General features: G+C 52.2%; 1 long non-coding RNA gene and 2 other non-coding genes across 3 annotated transcripts; 1 reads left to right on the top strand and 2 right to left on the bottom strand.

Moving 5' to 3' along the window:
- Nucleotides 1-567: 567 nt before the first annotated feature.
- Nucleotides 568-4,647, bottom strand: LOC109259470 (uncharacterized). Its single transcript, XR_002076684.2, has 4 exons — nt 3,824-4,647; nt 3,183-3,309; nt 2,872-3,066; nt 568-2,316 (listed from the first exon to the last, which is right to left on the bottom strand). It is a non-coding gene; the product is annotated as an uncharacterized LOC109259470 (long non-coding RNA).
- On the bottom strand, nt 2,361-2,433 carry TRNAF-GAA (transfer RNA phenylalanine (anticodon GAA)). Its single transcript has one exon. It is a non-coding gene; the product is annotated as a tRNA-Phe (tRNA).
- TRNAE-CUC (transfer RNA glutamic acid (anticodon CUC)) lies at nt 2,929-3,000 on the top strand. The gene has a single exon. It is a non-coding gene; the product is annotated as a tRNA-Glu (tRNA).
- Nucleotides 4,648-6,713: the final 2,066 nt, after the last annotated feature.

Below are 6,713 nucleotides of genomic sequence, written 5' to 3'. Positions count from 1 at the left end.
AGTCAGTTGGGACTGGAGGAAACTCTTCTGACCAGCCTATTATCGCGGGGATTTCTCCGTGGTGCCCTGGGCCTTTCCCAAAGCAGTAAGGCTGTATCACATTTTGTAAATACAGCTGCATAAGAACTGCACGCTGTGACAAGTATATAATAAGGCAGTTGGTAACAAGTCCGAACTTCAAGTTGTTTTCAGCGGCTTCTCACACAAAAATCTGCGCACAAATGTTCTTACTGGATTGGACAAAAGACCTAAAGAGATATTTCACCAAAGAAGGTACATAAATGCAAATAAGCAGATAAAAAGTTTCCACATCATTAGCTGCTAGGGAAAGACAAATTACCACCACAGCGAGGCATCATTCTGTACCTGTCAGAATGGCTAGAGTAAAACTGACCACACCAAAGACTGATGAGGCTGTGTACATGGCTGGTGGGCAAGTGATGGCACAGCCACTCTGAAAAGCAGTTTGGCAGTTTCTTTAGAAACCAAACATGCAAGTACCAAGTTGCAGTCCTGAGTATTTACTCCAGAGGAATGCAGGCTGATATTTACACAAAAACCTGTACACAAAGGTGTATAATAGCTTTATTCATAATAGCAACAAACTGGAAATGCCCCAGATGTCTTTCAGTGGGAGGAAGTTCACACAAAGTGTGGTAAATTCACACTAGAGAATACTACTCAGTAAGAAAAAGGAATAAACCATTGATGCATTCAACAACCTGGATGAATCTCCAGAGAATTATCATAGTGAGTGCAAAAAGTCAATCTCAAGAGGTTCCATGCTCTGATTCCATTTATGTCCCATTCTTGAAATTACAGTTATAGATATGGAAAGCAGATTAGTGATTGCCACATATGTGGGGGTGGGGGGCAGGAGGAAAGTGGATGTGGCTGTAAAAGGTCGACATCCCAGTGCTGATGGAAATGTTCTGTATCTTGACTTTATCATATCAGCAACCTGCTAGTGACATTGCACTCAAGTTTTGCAAGATGTCACCACTGGGGGCAACCAGGTAAACGGTGCCCGGTTGGGATCTCTGTGCCTTATTTATAACTGCATGTGAATCTACAGTTGTCTAACAATTAAAAATTTAATTCAAAGATGATGGAGGTCAGGACCTGGAAAGTAACCATTTCTAGGGGTCCTTACAGGAGGGGAAGAGGAGAGTCAGAAGCGGAGCAGACAGAGCCGGGAGAAGGATGGCAGGAGTGGAAGTCCCAGGACCAAGGGAAGGCGCTGGAGGCAGGGAGGGACACCAGCAGTGTGCAGCCTGCACACCATTAATTTAGGGCCAAAAAAGAACCAAGGCATTTGAAGGCTGGCAAGTGCAGGGTAATGTTCTCTGAGGGCAGACCTCAGCTACTGCGGGACTGATGCGGCAAAGAAGTGGAGACAAATGCTGTTCTTCCAACGGGTGTGGTGGTGGGTGAAGGGGAGTCCGGGAAGAACCCGGAGGGCAAGGCAGGAGGGCAAGTGTGTGTTTGGTGTGTGAAGATGGAGATTCAGGCATTCCTACCGTGGAAAGAGGCAGGTAAGGGAGAGGTCAAGACCCAGGGCAGCATGGCATGGGCCGAGCGGTCATTAGCTCAGACGAGTGTTAATCAGCCTTGGAAATGAGGGAAACCTTGTTCTTTGAGAAGCAAGGCAAAGACTGGGCCCAGCTCAGAGCGGGCAGGTCAGCAGGAGGGCTAGGGAGGCTAAGGCAGCGTCTGGGCTCCCTCTGCCGCGCTCCCCGCCCCGCCCCGCCTCGGCGGGGTACATTCTCAGCCAGTTCCCTGTCCCGGGAACCTTTCCTGTGCTCTCCTTTCCTGCCTCTCTTGCTCTGCAGAGCTGCGTGGAGCGCACTCACTCAATAAATATTTGTTGAAGGGACGTGAAATGGAGAATAAAATGGAATTGCTATTCCTCCTATTAAACTTCCTTTCCCCCTGTACACCTGCAGTCCCTGCCTTTGGCAGAGAATGGGGCTGGGGGTGGGGGAGGGGGTCATGACGCGGAAAGGAGCGCCTCGGGCCTCCTGCCTCGGGCTCCGGGTGCTGGGATGGAGTCCGCGGGCGGGAAGAGAGGGAGGGTTTGTGCGGAGCCGAGCTGCAGCCAGAGAAGCAGATGCCGCCGGGAAGAGGGGAGGGAAGTGGTTTTCCTTGAGCACTTTTGGCTCCTCCCGTTACACGTTCTCTTCCGGCCTCTCCTAGGGCGTCCTTATCGCACCATCCTCCTGGTCTGCACGTTTTCAGAAAAAGTCGCCCTTTTTCTTTTTTTTTTTTTTCGGTTCAACGGATATTGTCACACTTGTTGGGGTCAAAATCAATATTCTAACTATTACAGGCTCCAAAAAAAAAAAAAAAAGAGAGCTCTTTGCCGAAACCCGGGATCGAACCAGGGACCTTTAGATCTTCAGTCTAACGCTCTCCCAACTGAGCTATTTCGGCTCCGCCCACTTGGCCCTCTTCTAAGATAGATGACTTTATCACTGGAGTCTTTACGTACTCAGCACGTGTCGGATCCCTCCGCGATCTACGAGGAGGGGCACGGAAGACAGTCCAGGTAGCTACCATGAAGACCGCCCTAAGGACTGGTTTAGCTCTGCCATGAACCCCGGGCGGGGTCCACATGCCCCTCGTCCCCTCTGCGGGTGGGGTCCACATGCGCCCCGTCGCCCCTGCGGGTGGGGCCCTGGTGGGGTCCACACGCTCCTCGTCCCCCCTGAGGATAGAGTCCACATGCCCCTCGTCCTCCCGAGGGTGGGGTCCACACGCGCCTCGTCCCCCTTGCGGGTGGGGTTCACATAATCATCCCCCCCCCCCCCCCCCGCGCGCGCGCCCCCGCGCAGGTATAGACTCCGAAGTCGAGGTCGCGCAGCGGCTCACAGGCCGGAGGCAGGTGCATCCAGCCTGTAGGGTTGTTCGGAGCCTCTTCCAGCACCGTCCCTGGTGGTCTAGTGGTTAGGATTCGGCGCTCTCACCGCCGCGGCCCGGGTTCGATTCCCGGTCAGGGAAAGTAACTTTTTCTGCCTGCGCCGGCCCGGCAGGAGCAAGTACCCTTGGCATTCAATTCTACAAGAACTAACTTTTCATTTTCACGTGAGGCATCTTTGCAACCCTCCACAAGTGTTGGTGTTGCACGTGCAAAATGACAACATAATTCCGTGGTGTAAACAAAACGATGAGAGAACGCTCACCCGGCTGCACTGCCAGCGCCGCGCGGTTCCCAGAGTCCCGCGGCCCCGACCCCACGGGAGGGCTCCGGAGCCGGGAAGTTCGGAGGGAAGCGGTCACCTGCGGGGCTCTTTGGAACGAGCTGAGCACCTGGACCACGGGCAGGAGGCCGGGAGGGGCCGAGAAGTCACCAGGCGGGGGTGTCCCACCACCCCCTCGAGCGCCCAGGACTGCGGCGGCTGATGCAAGCAGGGTCGCCCGGGACAAGCCTTCCTGGCAGCCCGTCCTGCCCTTCCCTGCCACTCGGGACACCCAGCCCCGCCGTGTGGCCCCCTGGACGCCTCCCCTCCCACCCCCCCGGTACGCTCTGTCCCCCGCCGTGGCCCTTCCCCCCTGGGCGCTCTGTCCCCCGCTGCGGCTCTGACCCCTGGACGGCCTGCTCCGCCGCGGCTCTGACTCTGGGACGCCCTGCCCTCCCCCCGGACGCCCTGTGCCACCCTGGACGCCCCCCTCCCCCGGTACGCTCTGTCCCCCGCCGTGGCTCTGACCCCCGGGACGCCCTGTCCCCCTGGACGCCCTGTTCCCCGGGACGTCGGTGGCAACAGCTGCCCGAGGAACTGCCGGGACGGACGCACGAGGGGTCGCCGCGTCCCTGAACGCACACCTGGGGAAGCCGACGGTGAAGTCCCGTCTGTCCCGCGGCGGCACCAGTCTTCTTACTCGGCTCGTCTAGATCGCAGCCACGTTGTAGTGCTTGTTTCCTCCTCATTTCTCGAGTTCCATGCACGGTGACCTCTCTGCTGCCACACGAGGTCGTGGTGCCCCGATCTCACTGTACCAACAGGTGGGGACACGATGTTTTAATGATCATGTTAAATGAAGCAGTTCTCTTTTTCTGATTAGTTTCACATTCCCGCCCCTTCCCCTCTATATAAAATCATGAATTCCCCAAACCTCTGTGAGCTGGGGCAGTCCTTTGTCATCCTGCCAATACCTCCCTCAGTTAATAAAGTTTGACACATATGTAAGATCAAGTTGTCCAATAAGTTTGTCTACCATAGACCTGGGCACTATGCTTGGCACTGATTATATATACAAAACCAAAACCCACAGGTAGCAGTCTGGAGAGTAAACGGAACCTACTGTGCTAGGATACAGATTAGGGAAATTTTTTTCTCCATGGAGAAAAAGTAACAGCTTATAACAGGAGAAAAACCATATAGCTTTCAAAGAAGAGTCCCTTGTCCCTAATCTAATTAGCTTTATGTGGAAAAGTTAAAAAAAAAAAAAAAAAGACATTAAGCACATTCAGGGCTCCCACCCAGACTGCTCCCTAAAAATAGATATAAAAAGAAATGAAGCAAAGATTGTTGCTTCAGAGAAGACAAAATATGACAATGTGAAAAGATTGCTCAGGAAGCAATTACCTTCAGGCCTAGAGGGCTGATTTCCTGTGAAACATAAGGCAGAAAGACACAGAATAGCCTCGTATATACTGGAAGCTGACAAACTATACTTTTTTATTTCTAATGATATATATCTAATGATGTATATATCTAATATATATATGATATATATATCTAATATATATCTAATATATATGATATATATATCTAATTATATATATATATATATATATATATATATATATATATATATATATAGTTTTTTTCAATTTTACATCCAAGTTAGTTAGCATATAGTGCAATGATGATTTCAGGAGTAGAATGTAGTGATTCATCCCCTACATACAACACCCAATGCTCCTCCCAAGGGGCCTCCTTAATGCCCTTTACTCATTTAGCCCACCCCTCACCCACAACCCCTCCAGCAACCCTCAGTTTGTTCTCTGTATTTAAGAGTCTCTTACGTTTTGTCCCCCTCCCTGCAAACTATCCTCTGTAGCTAGCAGTCAATACTTGCTGAATGACTGGGTAGACTGTCGTTGTCCACTTGTTGGCATAGTCTCTCTCAGCTTACTTCATCCTTCTGTTTTCCCCTCTGAGTTCATCATGCAGGAATGCAAACACTAGAGAGAGAAATCAGTTTTTGGATTGGTGCTTTGATGGATCAAGGTGAAATTGGTGAAACACTGAATCAATGAACATGTAGCAGGATGGTATTCTTGCTCTGTGTCTCTAAGCATTAAATATGGTCACAAAGTGGTGGGTCTGTACCAAGCTCTGGCCATCGCGTCGGGAGATCCAGAACCCATGGGAGTACACAGTCCTGATGGTGGAGAGGACACTGCTGTAGTGGCGAGGGATTCAGGGAGCACTGGACAGGGAGCCCAGGTGAGGGCAGCAGACACCACAGGTGAGGAAGGGGGCTCCCAGCTTGGGATATATTGTGGGACTAGGGAAAGGGAGGCTTTAGCTCGGAGGGTGACTATGTTGCTTCTGCTCTCTTGATAATCTTTTTTCTTAGTCATTTTCCTGAAGAAGTTTTGCAGGTAATTACCAGAGTATTGCAACTAAGGATGAGGAGATACTAGTGAATCACTTTGTGACATACATTTGTTTGTTGAAGCCACACTAACACTTCATTGATCAATCACCCACCTGCCCTCCCTCTCCCATCTGCTTCCCAAGGGAAACCCTCAGCCTCCTTCCACAGTCACTGGCTGTTTCATGCACCGCCTTCTCTCCATTCAAAGGAGAAAGGAAGAGGGACAAACATGACCCAGCCCCATCGATGGGATGGCACCCCTACACCGGGTGGGGCTCTCTGGGCAAATTGTGACTCTGAGTTGTGATCCCCCGGTTGTTTACAAAATGTAAAGGAGACAGAGAACGCAAGGAGCGGGATGTGAACGTACCTAACGCCACTGAGCTCTACCCTTATAAACGGTTAAAATGCTCAGTTGTGCGTGATGTGTTTTTAACCACAACTTAAAACAAGACACCCCGTGCCTGGCTGGGAGTATGGGGCTCCTGGGTCTGGCCGGAGAGGGTCCTGTCATCCGCGGTGTGAATATTCCGCCATCTGGAATATTCTATTCCTGTCCAGGTGGATACACGTTGTCAAGGACAGTAGGTGTGGGCGCTGTCGCACCTGGGAAGGCTGCTGGGACTCTGTCAGCAGGTTATCCGGCCAACATTTCCAAGGGGCGTTATTGCTGCACAAGACAACCTCAGCGCCTTACACCTGCCTGGTCGTACCCGAGTCTACGCAGGTCTCTCTCAAGGATGACGGTCCAGCCAAACCCCAGTAAAATAACTAGTGTTTCCAGGGGTGCCCTGGGGCTCCTGTGGGGGAGGTGAAGTGTGCCCTCCACGCTTATTTGGGAGGTGCTCCAGCTTGACCCTGTAAGGCGCAGCTGGTGACCTCTGTAGGAGGCGGAGGCCGTGTGAACAGAGGAGAGCCGTGGATGCTGACCTCGGAGGATGGGGGGATGTGGCCGCAACCAGGGTCCGGCAGCCACCAGGGGACTGGCGCCACCCCCTCCGCCAGAGCCTGCGCGCGAGGACACCACAGCTCTGCCTCCAGGACCGCGGGAGTACGCGCATCCCCTCCAGCGCATGTCCCGCGAGACCACGCGCGTTACCGCGATA

Source organism: Panthera pardus, unplaced genomic scaffold (assembly GCF_024362965.1).
Source record: "Panthera pardus isolate Hobbes unplaced genomic scaffold, ASM2436296v1 HiC_scaffold_17, whole genome shotgun sequence".
Classification (NCBI taxonomy): domain Eukaryota; kingdom Metazoa; phylum Chordata; class Mammalia; order Carnivora; family Felidae; genus Panthera; species Panthera pardus.
The sequence above is the reverse complement of the archived record's forward strand: the minus strand, read 5'-3'. Positions and strand labels throughout refer to the sequence as shown.